Below are 17993 nucleotides of genomic sequence, written 5' to 3'. Positions count from 1 at the left end.
TGAGGGAGATACTTTCTGATATCCTTTTTCTGAGGGCATCAAACTTTTCTGAGCTTTCTAAATAATCATTAGTGGCTCAGAGATGGTATACGTCAGGCCTTTTATATATTCTATAGTGAATTTTATTAAATTCTATTATCTGCATCCATCTAATTTTTCCAAATATTTTAATTATTATTACATCTTTGTTCCTATTCCTTTGCAGAACTTGCATTCCTACACATCTGAGCAGAATTAACCATCTTTAGAAGAATAAACCAAAAAGAAGGCATTGAATATTTTATCATTCCCTATGGTATCTCCTGTTTTTGGTATTTTATGTTGGGTGATAATTATATATATTTATGTAAAATATATATACATATAAATACATATATGTATATATATTTTTAACTTCAAGTATATGGAAAGAATTTTCTTCTGTTTTTTTCCAGGATAGCTGCCTGAACTACATCTAATACCTGAGCAGGTCTGAAATAGTGTGTCTGCAGTGTCGATTGTCAATACCAGCACAAAATAGTTAGATATATTAACACCTCACGTCATCACACTTAACACTCCAATTTTATTAATACACTCAATGACAGAGAATTTTGGCATCTTCAGTTTCAGACATTTTTAATTTTGAAAAGTTATCTATTTCAGTGTTTAAAGATTAATTGAAATTAAATCTTAAGTGAAAGCATTTTGTTACATGAGGAATGGACAAAGAATACTAACATTTTTGAGGTGAGACTGCTTCACTGGCCAAAGTAGTGGGGAATATCGTCTTCAGGTCTCTATTCATTATATCTTCTCATTCCATTTTATAGTTTAACACGGAAAACATAAAAGCACCCTTAGGAAAGGCATACAGGCATATAGATTAAGAAATATCTTCAAATCCAAGGAAAAAAATAAAGGCCATGAGTTTTATTTTTACTAAGTTTTGTACAAGTAAAGACAACCCATTGTCTTCAGGCAAGGAAGTGCTTATTTATATAATATTTTTAAAAAAGATAATTAGGGGATTTTCTGATACAAAGAGATAATTATTTGTGCTTATGTATAAGAACATTACCTCTGAGCATATCTTTTAAAACCAATCTGAAATCCAGCTTGAAATTCTGCATTCAGAAAATTTTAAATCTTTAAAAATGGTCTTCATTCCCCTCCATCTAGCTTTGATCATGTTTATACTGAAGTCATGGGGAAGGTTCACATCTTCATTAATTAAGGTTGTGTCAGACTTTTTTTTTCCTGGTGATTTTTTTTTTTTTTTGCAAAGATATTGCCTGATCAGAAACATTTTTGCATAAAGAACCTCCACATATTACATTGTTTATGTCATCTAAAATGATTGAGTTTAGCTGGAAAGAGAAGGCATGTATTTCCTTCCAGGTGATAACTACTGAAATAGGGCTATCAAATTTATTTGAATATGATTTATTAACATTTTATTCAGCAACTGAATGTAACCAAAGGAAGCCAAAGACATCATGTTTCAACCAAAAGCCTGTTATTCTTTATTGCGCTGCTTTTCTACTTTTTATCATTCAGATTATCAGAAAGCATAGTGGAAAGCTCTTGTGCTAACCAAGTCGTATTTTGAAGTATATTTCATGCGTCAGGGTTTGCAACATATTTCATACTTTAACTTTGTACCCAGCTTAGTTCCTGCTAAGAGTTCTTCAAATGGTTCTGATCTTCACTGAAGAAATTCTTCCAGTCACACACGCCACCTTCAGAGAAGCAGAGAAACTCTTGGAAAGTATGAATTTGCATTCTTTTTTTTATCAGCTAGATCTGTTATTCTTGTTCTATGGTATATTAAGTGCAGTTGCTCCACTGCTATTCAAAATCTTCACTTTTATTCACTTTTATTCAAAGACGTCAATCATTTTGCAATATAACTTTGTGAGGTCAGGGGAGTGAATATTGTGTGAAACTGCTATAAGGAAAGGGATGAAACACCTGAATTCTTTTTCAGGTGCTTGTACACAATAAAGGTGCTCAAAGGACTACTTCCCAATGACTTTTCACTCCAGAATCGGTTCTGACTGGCAAGGTGAAAGGTCATGAGCAGTTGATTTAGACTTGTCACCTGGAAGGAAGCACAGCTGTTCATTCAACAGCTTGTGTTCTTATCCAGTGACTCTTTTAATACAAAATGCACAAGTAAATAGACTCTGTCATGAAGGTCTGCCTGGGCTACCATGTCTACGTGTTCTCTACACTAGACTGCAAAATTAACTCCCTTTTTTGTTTCCCTTTGATTTTCTTGTAGGCTAGAGTGAATGGAGGTTAGCAGTGGCCCCTTCAGGAGACCCTATACTTTTCTTAAAAGTGTGATCATATCGTTCAGGCTGACTTCAGCCCAGTCTGCCTGCTTTTAAAGAGTTATTCATGTAAGCATCTAACAAAAGATGTTGTCGCAATGGTCTTGCAGCACATGAGAAATTTCAGACACAAGACTATTCATTGTATCAGCTGGCAATTCTCTCCTCCCTGATGTTCATCTGTAGTCCCCTAAAATTTTTGTTCTCCTTGGCTAGTCTTCAAAGGATAACAGTGAGAAAGTGATTGATGCTAATGTGTAGCTAATATCATGCATGCAAAAAAGATGCTGATGATGGGTGAGCCAAGCTCTTCAGAGACTGTTTCCACTTTTGGACCTTTTGAGACCCCCCTACCTTTACGAAAGAGTGCAGTGCCCAGCGCCCCATGGGTCTTTGGTGAGTTTTTCTTCATAGATTGGAAACTGCTCCTCTCTACAATACCCTGAAGCTCTTCCTCAGACAGTGAAAGCCCAAAGAAAGCAGATATATTTTTCACTCCTAGGGCCTGATTCTGAAAGGGGGGAAGTAACATATCACATGTAATTCAAATAAAATGCATTGTTTCCTTTCCAGGTGTTTTCACTTCTCTGCATCTCCCTGACAGCTACATAAACAAACTGTTCACAGGATTCAGTAGGACTGAAACAGTATTTAGTGTTTCTCATTTTCACAGTTCTTACAGAAAATATACAAGCTGTCTTCCTATAGATCACAAACAAGTGCAAGTTATTTACAGTTGAGACAGATCAACAGTGTTGAGTATTTTTTTTTCTCCAAAACATAATTATTTGGAATTTAGATTTACAATGATTTTGGTTTACATCAGAATTTACAAGAAAGCAAGAACTATTTTCATGTATAAAATAAATTGAAGAAACATTTAAATTTGAATTTCATTCTGTCCTCTCTATGCCCCAAAATAAATTTATCTTGTATCATACACCATGAACTAATTATTTGAATATAATGGTTAATCAGTTTAGTCTCTATGAAGTAAAAACTATTTGTTAAATTTTGTTAACTTCACCTCTTTCAGCTCTTCATAAGTTATGGTCATAATATTTCTATCATCAACATGCTTGTTCCATTCAGAAAGGTAATTAAAGTAGGATCCCCAGGGCACTAAAAAAAAAAAAAAAGAATATAATCTTAAAATAAAGAATAAATGAAAATCAGCCATGCTTCTTAAAGTATAAATCAATTTTTACCACTCAGGTTGCTCCCTCAGGCATGGATATTATTAATCACATCTACATCAAAGGCCTTACCCACTTCTGTTGAATTTAAGGGTTTTGCTCCAGACTGTTCAGATTGTTACCATTGGCCCTAAAGCCAGTGCCAGCAGCATAGTTCTCCTTACCAGCTCATTGCTGCTGTGAAGAACCTGCCTTCACAGAAGGTCTGCAAGGAAGGCTTAGCATATCAGTGAGCATCTCCACAGAAAGGTTCCTCTCAGATTTGGGATTTTTTTAAGCAGTTCACAGTGTGAGCTATCAGTGTGTTCCCAGATTTGTGTGACCCCTAGTTGTGCTGGCAGAACTGCTGTGGGGCCCATTCCCTTTCTCACACATTTTGCAGGACTGTTTTAAAGCCAAAGCTGCTTCCCAAGTCCACGCCACACAGTCATATTGAAAGAACAGGGCGAACAGCATTAGGGTAGGAGCCTATGGCTTGAAGCGAAGAGTAACTGAGGCTGGACCCACAGGAGCAAGAACAGAAAGTCAAGGAAGGGACCGCAGAAGCCCAGCCTATCAGCCACCACCTTCATGCACACACGCCTCACAGTCATGCTACTGTTTTTGAGTCCACATGGTGAAATTTGTCAAATATATCAGTGGACTCTCAGCTATGAGTCCACCAAAGAGTTTTCAGTGCTCAAACCATGTCGCAGATCTCCCTAACCCAGCCTGAGTCCCTGCTTAATCCTCCTTCTACTGGCCACGACATATGCTGAATGGAGAATTTCACAATTTGAAAGTAATGTGGGAGCATGACTTTCTTTTGTAATACACTAGACTCGGCCCAAGCAAAGTTAAAATACTGATTAAATTACACAGATAAAAGAATATACTGTACTTTTCTCAGTCATGAAGGCTATGAAAAAATCATCCTAGGATTCATAGGATGGAAGAACAGATATGGCATTGGAAAAATGGTAAAATGATGTAGCTACATCTTTCAGATTGCGAAGCAGCAGTAAGATCTAGAAAATTAAAATAAGTTATTTCTAGAGCTAGACATAGCAAACCACTATATAAAGATTATAACAATCTACTTTATAACAGCAGTTTGGGAAATTTGTTGTGCCTCATATATTACTTACAAAAGTACCAACTTTACTCTAAAACCAGAAGGTGAAGTATTTCAATGAAGCCTTGCAAATAACCTTGTTGCCTTGTAAAGATTATTGCCTATAAGTTTAAAATTATGCTTTCCAGGTTAACAAATTAATTATGCAGAAAATAATCCTGGCTTATTTGATACAACCATCATTCGTTATTTAGGTATGTGGGGGAAAAAAATCACGCAAATATAAATTCTCTTTAAAACTTAAGACACTGAAACCCTCACTTGTGACAACATTGTAAAGATACTGCTTCTATAGGAAAAAATATAGAAATACATTTCAGTACTTAAGTTTTTCCCTCACATACCCCTTTTGGAGATGGGCACAGAACTTTTTTGTTGTCAGTATTCACTGGCGTTTAGTAAGATTAATGGGAGTTATTTAGCATACTCTTAAAAGTGACCCAGCTAGGTACTCACTAAGTGTAGTAGTGATTTTGAGAATTAGCAATAAAGTACTATATTGCCTCTCAAAAAATTTAGTAGGATATATGCTTACAAGACATTAAAATCACTACTCACCTTGGCTTTACTTTTGAAGATTGACCTGGGAAGATTCTCAGGAATTAGATGAGTAAATATAACTCTTCAAGAAGGTAATTTGCTCATTCGCTTTATTAAGAATTAGAAAGAGGAAAGTAGGTAGTTCAGTTAATAGAAGTACTTACTTACAGAATCTTACTATGGTAAAGCATTACTTTGTTAAACTTATCAGCTTCTTTTGGCTAATAGAAGTGCTTATGATTCTTTCTGGGTATTACCCAGAGATCTTTGAGGATTAATCTGAGTAGCTCTAATCTGCAAAACCTCAGAGAATGAACATCTGGGAGAAAAAGATTATCCATTACTAATTCTCTTCAGAGATAAATTAATGAATTCTGCTACACAAAGGATACCAAATCTAAAGAAACAAAGACTCTAATTGAGAGGAGGTGAAAGCTAAAGAATCCTAATGAAAGAGAAAAGGTGAAGAGGAGGAGCTAAGGAAAGAGATAAAACCTGTTATCCGGCTTTTCATGAAACTTCTTAAATATAAAATGAGCTACAATTAATTTCACTAGTCTCTGCTTTTTCTCCAGTCTCTATAGTGTGTGATTCTTCATCATTTGCAAGATACCACATTCATACTGGGCAGATACAGTCAACACAGAAATGGTCAGAGATCTTATCAAAGAATGGAATATTTCACATACCACATATTTAGTGCTTGAAACACCACCTTTTAACAGCTGTAGTATGCATTCTGTACTCACCTCATATTTCTCAGCATCTCCAACTTCAAGGTAGAGGAATTCTTCTAGTTCTTCTTTATCCATAGGGTTTTCTTCATCTTGATTTTTCTTTTCAAACATTGCTACCAGATCAGTTAAGATCTGACCTACCCAGTTTGTACCTGATTGGGGGGAAAAAAAAAAGAAAAAGAAAAGGAAATATTTGTAAAACTTTTAGAATAAGCAGGAATTGATTTGCCAGGATAGCCAAGAAGTAATTAGTATTGCCAGATGAGTTGCCCAGTCCCTGTTTGTGTGATAATCACAACTGACTATCTGAATAGTTCCCCTCAGGAGTACTGAAATTTCATTCTCCCTTCACAAGGTTACATTTCTCCAACTCAAATGGTTGAAAAAAAGTTGAAAAAAGTGTATCAAAAAGTTGAAAAAAAATGTGTATCATAAATTAACTAAAAAAAAAAAAAGAGAGAGAAGAATCACTAAGGTATCAATATATCAAATTTTTATTTTGACAAACTGGAGGAGAAACTGAGGAGGTAAAACCCTAGTGCATTATATATCCTTTCTCACATGCTATATAGGATTATTTTGGAGGAAAGACAAATTGCAAAACTTCAAAATATTGTCCCACAATCACAAAACCATATAAATCTGGGTGAACCCTGTGGACCCTGAACAACTCACTTTATTACTCCTATGTATATATATGTATATATGTGTATACACATATGCATCTTTTTCTCTTACAGCTTTAAATGAACAAAACTAGATTCAAAAATTGTGTTGTATGATTATTTTCTTTACTAATATGTAAACATACTTTCTGAATTCTGGACATGTTTTTTCTACATCTTTATCATTTATCACTAATGGCCACATTTCGGTGCATAGCATATATTAGAAAACAGAACACGATAAAGCAGCAAACACCTTTCAACTTTTTAAAATGTTTGTATTTACTGTAAGATACTGTGAATCCTCCAGCCCCAGAAGAGAAATAGCTACAGTAAAATACATATGTGACTCATCAAAAACAAACCTGTACCTCTGACAGTGACCACCGTGATGGTAAAAGTAGTTTCAGATAAAAGAGATTTCAGGTAAAAGCAGGAAAGATGTAGTGTAAGCTAACAACCTCATCAGAGATCTCCTCTTGATCTCCTCATAGGGATACTTTTATACTGTTATAAAAGTAATTTTTTTGTACTTATGGATTTCAGATATACTTGATATCTGTGTGAAAAAATATAAGGAATATGCAACATTGTACATGAAGGCATGTATGTAGAAACACAAAGCTAGGAACCTGTAGGAGCAGTACCTGCAATGTCAGTACATCTAGTTATTTCTGACATGAGAATTATATTTTGGTTCTCTACAATTTATGTATTTTTATTCATTAAAATAAAATTAAAATTATGCACATTAGAAAAGAATATCAGATTCCATTTTCTCATTCATTTAAAAAAAATTCCTATAAGATGTCTTCATATTTCATTGTGCCTTTTAAGAAAAAAAAGTTTTACTAATTTTTCTGAAAAATCTAAATACAACATCTGTCTCATTATAGAACTTTTTTTATGAAGAAAGCAAACTTCATTCACCAGTTTTAGGGTATCCTGCCAAAATGACATCATCAGGTCTGGCTTCAAAGGATTCCATGGCTCTGAATGTTTCAGAATTGCAAATAGCAGCCGGGTAGAGAATCCCCTTGTAAGAAAAAAGCAGTTCTCCACAGTCCATTGCGTCACCTGCAACCATCGCTTTATCTATCAGATCAATAAATTTCTTCCTCGGGTTTTCCATTCTTCTCTCTCTCTTACACTGTTTCTTTCAGAGTATGAAATACTATGCAGAGAAAGAGAACCACAAACCACCTTTCAATAAAGCTTTTTTTTTTGTCCTATGCAAAATAGCTTACTACTATTCCTGAAACAATAAATACATAACAGAAACCTTAAGTCACTTGAACCCTTTGAAACCAACAGAAGTTGGAAGTAACTCAACAACAAAAACAAGAAAATGTAATTGCATCTTAGGTTTAAAATCTTATCTAGCTTCAAAGTATCATATGCCAAAAATCTCAAATAATTATAGCTTGCGAATATAATATTTCAAAATACAAGAGGGACATTCAATATAGGCTAGGGTTTAAACTGCATAATCAAATTCCTCATAGAAATGCTATTCTTCTCAATATTCGCTCTCTTGGGATTTCTTTGTTGGGTAACTCATATTTCTCACCAAACCGGGATCAGAAGTGTTGAGGTTGGGAAGGAGAGTGTTCACTATGTTAATGATCTGTGGATGTCCTATGATGGTGGCCTGCTGATCCCATGTGAGACGGGTGGCTGGGAAAACACAGCAATTAACAAACTCTTAGCCATCACTTTTCCCTAACTAAGTGCAACACAGAGGTTCGGCTTTCTGGAGTAATACCTAAGAATTATTAATTTAGATTAATTAAGTCACCACTGGAGTCAGAGGTTCATCACTTGAAGTGCATTATAGAGGCTTATCATGATAACTGAGGCTATTATCAAACCAGCAATGATTAATCAGTTGTTAAACAGTGATTGAGAACATTAAGGAAAGCATATATCTGATTCCACTGATCTCACTAGAAAACTACAATTAGGCCCAGATTTTAAAATATATCTTTCACATGAGAATATGTTATAAAGAAGAGAGGAATCAAAAAAAAAACCCTCTAAAATTAATGACAGTTACTTAAATTTCATTTTTTGTTATCTCCGTTTTGCCATTCCCGGCACTCCAAGCAGGAGCCCTAACAGCTGTGCACCTTCACGCTTTTGCCATTTGCTCACCCTTAGGGATTCGTGTCTGGTCACTGTGGCATGCTGCAGTATTGGCAGTTTGAACCAGCTCTACAGATGTTGCATTTTGACATCAGTTTTGATAAGTTCATAGAAATCTTATTCTTTTCCTCTTATCTCTTTTTTCTCTCTCTTTTTTTTTTTTTCCTCTAAAGCTATGTCAGTATACAAAAATCTCTGTTATATACTGGCATGGAGTCTCTGAATCAGGCGGGCAACATATGACTCCTCCTTCATCCATTTGTAGAATGAGATGGGTAGCAGCATAATGTAGCCAATTGACACCATCTGCAGTCACTTCACTGGCATTAGTGGGAGATGGACTGGCTGTGGTAGAAAGAAACTGAAAGACTAACGTGCTATTTAAAGGGTTAGAAGAATTTGTACAACATATTTCTGCTAGAAGTTGTTGCATCACAAAATATTCTCTTGTATCCACATTTGCAAATAATCCATGTGTAAGGTGCCACATCTGCAAAACATGAAAGCCTCATTTTTATTTTTTTTTACTTTTATCTTCCCTTGGTATGAAACTGTCATGAACTAAAGATAAAAAAAAAAAAAAAACTGTTTATTTGGCATTTTTACCTGCTGGCAACAGAAGGGTTGGGACATTAATCATTCTCCCATCAAGAGAAAAAAGAGGGAGGGGGGGAGCATATATAAATCATTGATCTATTGCACACAATAGCATGAACAAGGGTTGCCATGATATTTCTATCATGGAGTTAATTTCATTTCATTTCATTCGCACACTCCCAACAGAATAGTCTGGAGAAATTTTGGAAGAGAATATACAGAGGATTTCCAGTGTTTTGCCAAAAAAAAAGAAAAAGGCAGTCTGGCCAGTTATTCCTTGGAGGCATGTTTTATCCTTAGGTGCCAGCAAAACATTATTAGCAGAGAAAACCCAATTAGAAGACCTAAATTGTGAAAAGAGATTTTGAGAAGAGCTAAATTTCTTGGCAAAAATAGCAGGATCAAGATTTACTAATGTGAGCCTTTGATAAAGTCATTTGCTATGATGCCTTAGCTGAGAGATGGGAGAACTGTATCTTGCACTGTACATGTTACATAAGAAAGACCCTCCAATTCTGCCAAATGTTGAAAGAGGAGACTGTAGAAAAACATCAGCTAGTTTAAAGTTTCTAAGAAGCAGCTTTAAAAACATGGAGATTAAAATAGATTAAAGGATTCGATAATCTCCAGATTAATGGTATTTGCTGTTCAAGTGACCACAATGCCTCTAAAGGTTCCTGATTTCCCATGAAGTATCAGACCTGATCTCTAATGTGGAGCTTTGTGGAAAGAGGCTGGTGACCTTTCCTGTGATAGCCACAGGACCATGACAGATGACAACTGCCTAGTGAGCTGCTCTGATTATGTGGATCCATTTTCTGTTAAATGAAACACCAAAGCAGCCCCCAAACATACCCTCATGACATTGTACACTCAAATGTTAAATGGGGGGAAAAAGAAAGTATGTCTCTCTAATTATTGTTATATGAACTTCATTCATCTTAGTCAGACTCTGGAAAAGGCTTCCATAGGTTAGTCCTCCAAAATGGCCTTTGGACATTCATGCATCAATCCCAACATCCCTCTGATCACCCATCAACCCCAGGGGAACATTTCCTGGGATCCTACAGATAAGTCCATGAAAAGTAGAGCTTAAAGAAGAATTGGTGCTATCACTGAAATATTAAATGTGGCAATTCCACCTGAATGATTTAGCCTGTGCTTGATCAGAGGGGAGTCAAAGCCTCCAGAGAGAGACTGGGGTGATAGCATGTAATTCTTCAGTTGAGGGGATGTGATTTGCTGGGAGTGGGATTACTGCAAAGGAAAGGTTATAGATATACTTACTTTTCTGCTACTCTGAATGAAGTCTTGGTCCTTCTAAAGCTAAAATGAGTTTTCTTCTGGTGATTTCAATAAAGCTGTCTTTTCACTCTCCTTTTTTTTTGTATATTGCAGAATGTTACTTGCCTTAGATAAACTGGTAGTTGAGACAACATGAAGAATAAATCACTGTTTATTCATCTGGTTAAAAAAAAAAAAAAAAGGGCTAGTATTTCTTGTTAAAAATCATCCAACCTCACTCAATTACACTTCTAGATACAAACATTCCAGATGTTTAGCCCTGAGTGTATTAATTGCTTTGCCTTGAAAATCTGTAAGCAAAGGACTTGGTAAATTACCACCAGAAAAACCATATACACTGTATACACCGAAAAACCATATACACTGTATACACCTTAGTTCCCCAAAACTACAGTGATTATGTAAAGAAAGATCTTTTTCTTAAGCAAAAGAACTGGGTTCCTAAGGACATCTTTACTGGCATATAAACAACTCATCTGGTGGCTGCGCAATATTTTTACCATTATTGTGCTATACATATGTACTCTTAAGTTAATACTATAGTAATTTTCTACATACAAGACTCAGAATTAGACAAAAACTAGCTTAATTTTTTTCATAGATCTTCCTATCTTGACATCTATCAATTCTGATGATTGAAAAGCTTATTATGCTTTCCAGTTTTAAGAGAATGTAGAATCAATCTAGGTCCACAGATTCCTTGCTCCTAATACACCCTCTATTAAAATCTGGGGTCCATGGATCGGTGGTACGTCCATGTGAGCCATGCTGCTGAATTCTTGATCTTATCAATAGCTTACACCAAAATGCTCCCAAAACCTTAACCAGGTGGACCTCAAAAGGATTACAGTATGGCTTCTCAAGAATACATGACAGATGTGAGCCAACAGTCACGAAACAGATTATTAACCAGACTATAAAACACTACTGTTATTTTCTTGAAACTGGAAGAAATATTGAAAGAGAGATGGAAAAGTAATTAACCCTCTGTGCATGATCCAGGCTTACTTTATTTAGCCTTCAAAATACCGGTTGATCTGGAATCTAAACCTTTGTAGAATTATCCACGATCACTTTTTGATTTTTCTTCTGAGCTGTAGATTCTTCTCAGTGAAGCTCACCTTCTCCAACCAAGGTTTGTCACAACATCAGATTAGACAATGGTCAAGACAGAAAAATGCAAAAGCATACCCAGTGCTGTCTCTCTCCTACTCAACATTTCCCATTTGTCTCTTCTAAACTTCACTCTTACAGCTCTTTTTCATCTTCAGTTTTGCTATTTCAGGAGAGTTTCCACTTTTCTTAATCCCTTTTCTGAAACAAGGTAGAAAACAAGCAATTTTCCCTGGCTTTTAATATCGCTATTAATGCATTGGCTAGTGGCCAAAGTATAGATACAAAGGTTAACCGTTCTGTTCCTTCTCTTAATTATCTACTGGTACTTAGGACAAACATGTCAGCAAAGACAGAACATTTCTTGTCACAGAATTCTGGAGCAATCACCTTCTCCTACTAATCTGTACATTTAAGCAGTATGTTAACAGACTCCTCAAACTATCACCAAGGGAGATGCATTTCCTTGTTGGGCAGTGGTTTGCTCTGTTTTGTTTTTATCCTGTAGACCTGATCCGTTTTTCATAAATACCGGTGACATCAATCCAAAAAAAAAAAGAGGGAGAGAGAGGAAGAAAAAGGAGGAGATCATCACCTGGAATTTTGCTATTAAATAAATGTGCAAAAGAAGGAGTCAGGCCAGTCATCTGCTTCACAATGCCAGTCAAAAAGTAACCTCTTGCTCCATTGGATATCCATATAATTTGACATCAAAAATAAAGGAGGAAGGGGGATAGATGGACATTGGGAGACAAAATGAATGTCAAAACCTTACAAAACATGCACTGATGTTTTGGAGGATCTTCTGAGTTTTGCTAAAACAGTAAATCTCCTGTTGCCTGTGAACCCATCATTAATCCCATTAAATTCTGCACCTCTTGAATAGTCCAAACTCTGGAATCTTTAATACAGAAGTAATTAATTCATACACACAAAGTGTAATGTGGTAATACATGTGTAGCCATATTTAAAACAAAACTTCTAGATGTTAAAAAGAGATAATCAAGTAGATATCCTGAGACAGGATATTCAGATGCTTAAGAAAAGGGAAAAAAGTGCTCTGATCACATTCATTTTAAAAAAATCATTATCATTCTAATTTTAGATAAATGAACTGAAATGCAAAAATCAGGATTATCAAAGCAAACATAACTTGTTCAGAATGGCATGTGAGACATGAGTAGGTATATTCCTAGAGGAGCTGGAACTGCCCAACTCGGGTCATAAACATAGTCAAAACCATGTATTTTTACTGAAAGAAGATCATTTAATTTCTTGTCTGAATATCATACTTCTACTGTTTCTTTCACTTAACTTGTGAAATATATTTAGTTTTAACAAAATATTATGAGGATTGGAAAGCCAAAGAAAAAGAAAACAAACACACTTTTCCATGGGAAAAACAAACATGCTTTTCCATGGACTGTGTTAAATCCCCACTGTATGACACTAAATTTTAAAGTAGAACCACCTGCTAAGGGCCTGTGAGCTAATTCAGATACTGATTAGCTGGTCAGCAAATCAATACATGGGCACCACTAGCCACTTGTCCTATTTACTCTTGGCCCATGGCCTACCCCTTTTTTCACCTGTCCCTGAATCTCTTAGACCAGAGGACAAGGATTTTGTTGTGCACAGCTGGGAGTGAGGTTTGGGGTGAAGGAGGAAGACACAGCGGTCTGCCGCGGGTGCCACAGGATATGCAAATAGGGATGCACTGATGTAAGGAAATAGGGAGGAAAAAAACAATTTGTGCATCTCTTCCCTAGAAACATCCAGTTCTCATCTGTCCATGTGCAATTTAATCAGATTGAAGATTAATGGTAGCTAGTGTTGGAACAAGAGTTACAAGTTGGACACGTCACTGACTGATAAACACTCCTGAGTTGCTTCCAGCATCATTCTGTTTGGCAGCATCATATCTAGCAAGCCTTAAGAGACATGAGATGATTTCCTGTAGACCTTCTCCATATGTCTGTGCTGTATGCCCTTGTGTTCTCCATGTAGTGCTGGACCCAAGCTGTCTTGAGCATAAAGAGCTCGTGCATCATTTCCTCAGGGGTCAATTTGGACAAAATGATGGTGAGCACACACTTGCAACTCTGGTAGACACAGCAAGACTAGTGTCTCAGTACTGGGCTTCCAAGTATATAATGCAGTAGCCATATAATCAGATTTTTCCATCCTGAACAGTTACCTCATAACCGCCTGTCTTTCCTCTCCTACCTCATGCAGCACCTCATTATTTGCAAATGAGAAATTCCTGGGGTGCATTTCATTCCCAAGAAATGCCAGTGCCCATGAATAATTAAATATTTCTGTATATGTGCCAGGCTAATTCACATTCCCCCACACTGGGTCTCAGCCCTGAAATGGAGCAAGCCCTAGAACAAAGTGGATTACTTGTGCAGCTTTTCAGCTCTTCTTGTCCTGACCCCTGGAATTGCTCAGTTACTAAAGGGCTCTGCTGCAGATGTTTCACTGTGGGCCAGATGTCAAATGCTCTCTGTAAACTTTCTGGAGAATTCATTCTTCCCATTTCTCCTTTCCATGTTCTACCATTTTCTTACTTTCCTGCTCTAATAAAAAGATATGGTTTTTTTTCCCTTCATGATTTTCACTTCCTGTTGTCTTATGCTCAGCAGATTTGATTCATCTTGCCAATCTATATTTTGAACTCCAGCTAAACTCCTTGTCTGTTTTCTTCTCTAATTAGATTCTATTCGTTACCTCTAGCTTCATTCTTAGAGGGTAGAGGTGAGCTCGTATTTCACTTGATGTAACTGGCACTACACAACTTTCTCCTCAAAATTCCATTCTGGGAACTTTTATAACTTAGAGTTAATCAAAATGGACAGTCCCCTTTGATCCCATGGAAAACACAGATATGATGAAAGCCATGAAAACCATGGAAGCTTTTCCCTCTTTCTATTCCCCCCTCCTTCCTTTTTAGTCTCAAAGGCTCCCTCACTGTCATCACTCTCTGATCCTAACACTCTCCCTTAACTTTCATCTTTCTTTTCACATTTCCTAATTCAAATCCATTTCCTAGAGATTTGTTTTATTGTATAAGGATGAAGGGGTTTTATCTGCAAACACATAAGACATAAAAAATTGTCAGTAATAGCACAAATAGATCACCAGACATACTATGAAATGTCTGAAATATATTTCCACACAGGACTTGGAAAAGACAAGACTTTCACAACTTTAGATGACTTGTTTAAGACCTTTTTTGCCAATACCTATTATTATTCCACACTCCAGAAACTCCACATTTGCTGCTGCCACACAGTTAATGATGAAACACCTGAAAAGGTGCCACTTTTAGCATCCTGTTGCAAAGTATTCTTAAAATGACGACAGTGTTCTGGATGCACCAGGGATACAGGCCAAGAACTTGGTCCCCTTTGCCATCCCTTGTCTCCCCCACTAACCGCAGTCTGAGATAACAGACTGTCTAGGGTTGTCTGAGGTAACAGACAGGCCAGAGTGGCTAGGGAGAGTGGACCTGGGACTGGTCCACTTTTGAATCCATTTCACTGTGTCTTAAAGCCTGTATAGCCATTTGAATAGCAATTTTATAACAGCTGTAACTCTGCAGACCTTATCTGAATCCTATTGAGTAGAAATCGGACACAAAGCAACAGGAACACTGTTAATGTACAATGACAAGGTAACAAATTACTTGTTAATCCTAAATAGTTCCAGTACTGTTCCCATGCTGGGGCTGTGCCCTGTGATCAGAGGGGGTGCTGACACTAGCTTTGCTGGATCCCTTGGGCTTTCCCATACCTTAGCCCTCAATGGATTGGTGACATCTCATTGTTATCATGTTTTTTACTTGATTTTCTTTGAAACTTTGAGGACTAAAATAAGAAAGGTTACTAATTCATACAAAGAAATCTAGTCTGAATAACTCTCTCTTTTTTTTTTTTTTTTTCTTTTTTGGTGAAAGGCGTATTGTACACAGCCCAGATCATATTGTGTGAAACCATTGTTTCTCACTGGGCTTTAACCTCTCACAGTTACCTTTCCTTCCAGTGGAATTCCTGCTAACTTTCAGTAGTTGTCAAATTGGAAAAAAACAGAGTGATCTCCACTTAAGTTGACACCTACTAACTAAAAGCAAACTGTAGAAGTGGTAGAAATGCAAAATACTACCCTTGTTCAAATCTATGAGATTGTAGAATTGCAGGGTGAGGGAGAAAGGATGCCTTGAAGAATGGATAAAGAACTGGTCTGAGGAAACATCATGAAGAGAAACAAGTACTGAATGTTTAAATTAATGTTTAAATAGTTGATTCCCAAACTATATTTGCTCTATCAAAATGCTAATGCAGCACCTTCATGAAGCAGGGAGTAGAAGCCATCAGCTGCTATGAAGAGAATTGACTTGCAGAAGAAAACTTACTAAAATGAATTGCTAATTAGAAGCTCTCTTTTCTAGCCTGGAAGTTTAAAAGACGTGTTAAAACATTCCTATTTTGTGGAGGGAGTCCAGTACTTACATTCTCTGGTTCTGAATTTTGCCATTTCTTTCCCTCACTGCTTGGGAACCAGTAGAAGAAAAGTATTCTTTTCCTCTCACTATAGGTGAGACAGAATTCCCATATTCAGGTGCAGAACCTTGTTCCACCTTGATCTTCAGCAGCCAGTACAAGGGAAAAATCCTTCTTAGAGCTTTGATTCAAAATTATGCGGTTCAGATACTGCAATGAGCATGAGACATGCTGAGTTTTGTCAGCTGCATAAGGTTGCAAAGATGCTGCTCTGCTTTACAGGGAAGGTCTACAACGTGTTCCAGATGCCTCTAAGGACCCAAGAAAAGGTAGAAAAACTGGTTGCCCTTAGGGTCAAGCACAGACTGTTTGAGCTGTTACAGGTCTCGCTGTGCTCAGGCAGGGCAAGTTCCTCAAAGGCCAGCTGAAGTTTAGGCAAGAACTTTCTTCTGAGCTTTTCTGAAAGTCATTAAAGATTAACATCCAGATCAGATCTTTGCAGAGGTCCACAGCAAGAGCCAAGATGAGGGATGTCTCTCCCACAGAAAATACCTACAGCTAATATGGCATTGTGAAGTGCCCTGAGCTTTGAGGACCACTCCCACAAGAAAGTCTGCAAGTTTGTAAACATTGCTTCACTTTTCACTCCAGAGCAGATCTGCATGGCCTGAACAGGAACTTCTTGCAATCACTTTCCCACATTCAGGTTAGTCAGGTAAATACTGGTTCCAATTTGTCTCCTTACAGCAGTGGATAAGCAGATAAGGAATCATCAGTGATTACTAATACTTCCAACATTATCAGAAAATCTGATACTTGCAGGTAACTAAAAGACATCACTCAGTGATGCAACTTGAGAAATTATGGCTATGGATCAGCCTCTTGTTTCTTCAGCTGTCACCTCACAGCCTAGTCATGGCTCCTCTCAAACCAGGACCAGACCTCACAAAAAACAGCTGTGGGAGGCATTGGAAATCTGTGCAATTTACAGGCAGCTGTAAGATGTAACTTTATTTTATATTAAAAAAAAAAGCGTAGAGCCTAGTAATAACACACATACAAACATGAACTGTTTGTTTTATTACAATTATTAATTCAGTTATTCTTACTAGATTAAAAAGAAAGCAGGATGCTCAAGCTGGCATATTATGGGTTAATAAGATTCAGTTGCAAAAAAAGCATAATGCCTAACAGAATATACAGAGCGTGGAGACACTACACTTTAAAAATAATTAAGCTACTTTTGTTTTAAGCCCTGCTATACCTCCTTCATTTTTATCAATGTTTACTATATATCTAAGTCAATTTTCAATGAAGTCAGAGGGAAGAAATATCTTTTGACTTGAATTACATTTGGATCAGAGCTTAGTTCTGGGAGAAATCTTTCTACCAAGAAGTAGCTTGAACTTAAAGATTTTTCAACAATTTCCAGATATCAAATACTCCTAAAGACTGAAAAGCTCAATAATAAAAGGGCAAATAGCATATTTCCTTAAAAGGGTATATTGTGAAGCAGATCTGTTAGATTCATCTGTAGGTGATTAATTATAATATTATCCAGTACATGAACACCTTCTCACTATGCCCAAGGTTTTACATTTAAAATTAAAACCTAATATACACATCTGTCACTAAAAAGGCATTGTAGTCTGAATAAAATTTATCTACAGCATCCACTTGTCTCCTGCATGTCATGCGACTGCGCTCTTGATCAGAATTCAGGAAATGTTTGTTTCAAAAGTACAAGCCCTTTATCCTTCA

General features: G+C 36.6%; 1 pseudogene across 1 annotated transcript; it reads right to left on the bottom strand.

Moving 5' to 3' along the window:
• Positions 1-1390: 1390 nt before the first annotated feature.
• On the bottom strand, positions 1391-12007 carry LOC104570127 (sulfotransferase 6B1-like; annotated as a pseudogene). Its single transcript, XR_015913936.1, has 9 exons — positions 11809-12007; positions 10600-10722; positions 7501-7744; positions 5918-6057; positions 5187-5276; positions 4395-4521; positions 3346-3440; positions 2673-2829; positions 1391-1721 (listed from the first exon to the last, which is right to left on the bottom strand). The product of XR_015913936.1 is annotated as a sulfotransferase 6B1-like (transcript).
• Positions 12008-17993: the final 5986 nt, after the last annotated feature.

This window comes from Tinamus guttatus, unplaced genomic scaffold, assembly GCF_059628265.1.
Source record: "Tinamus guttatus ecotype Peru unplaced genomic scaffold, ASM5962826v1 Tinamus_guttatus_pri_ptg000601l, whole genome shotgun sequence".
NCBI lineage: Eukaryota > Metazoa > Chordata > Aves > Tinamiformes > Tinamidae > Tinamus > Tinamus guttatus.
Note: the sequence above shows the minus strand (reverse complement) of the source record. Positions and strands in the feature narration are given on the sequence as shown.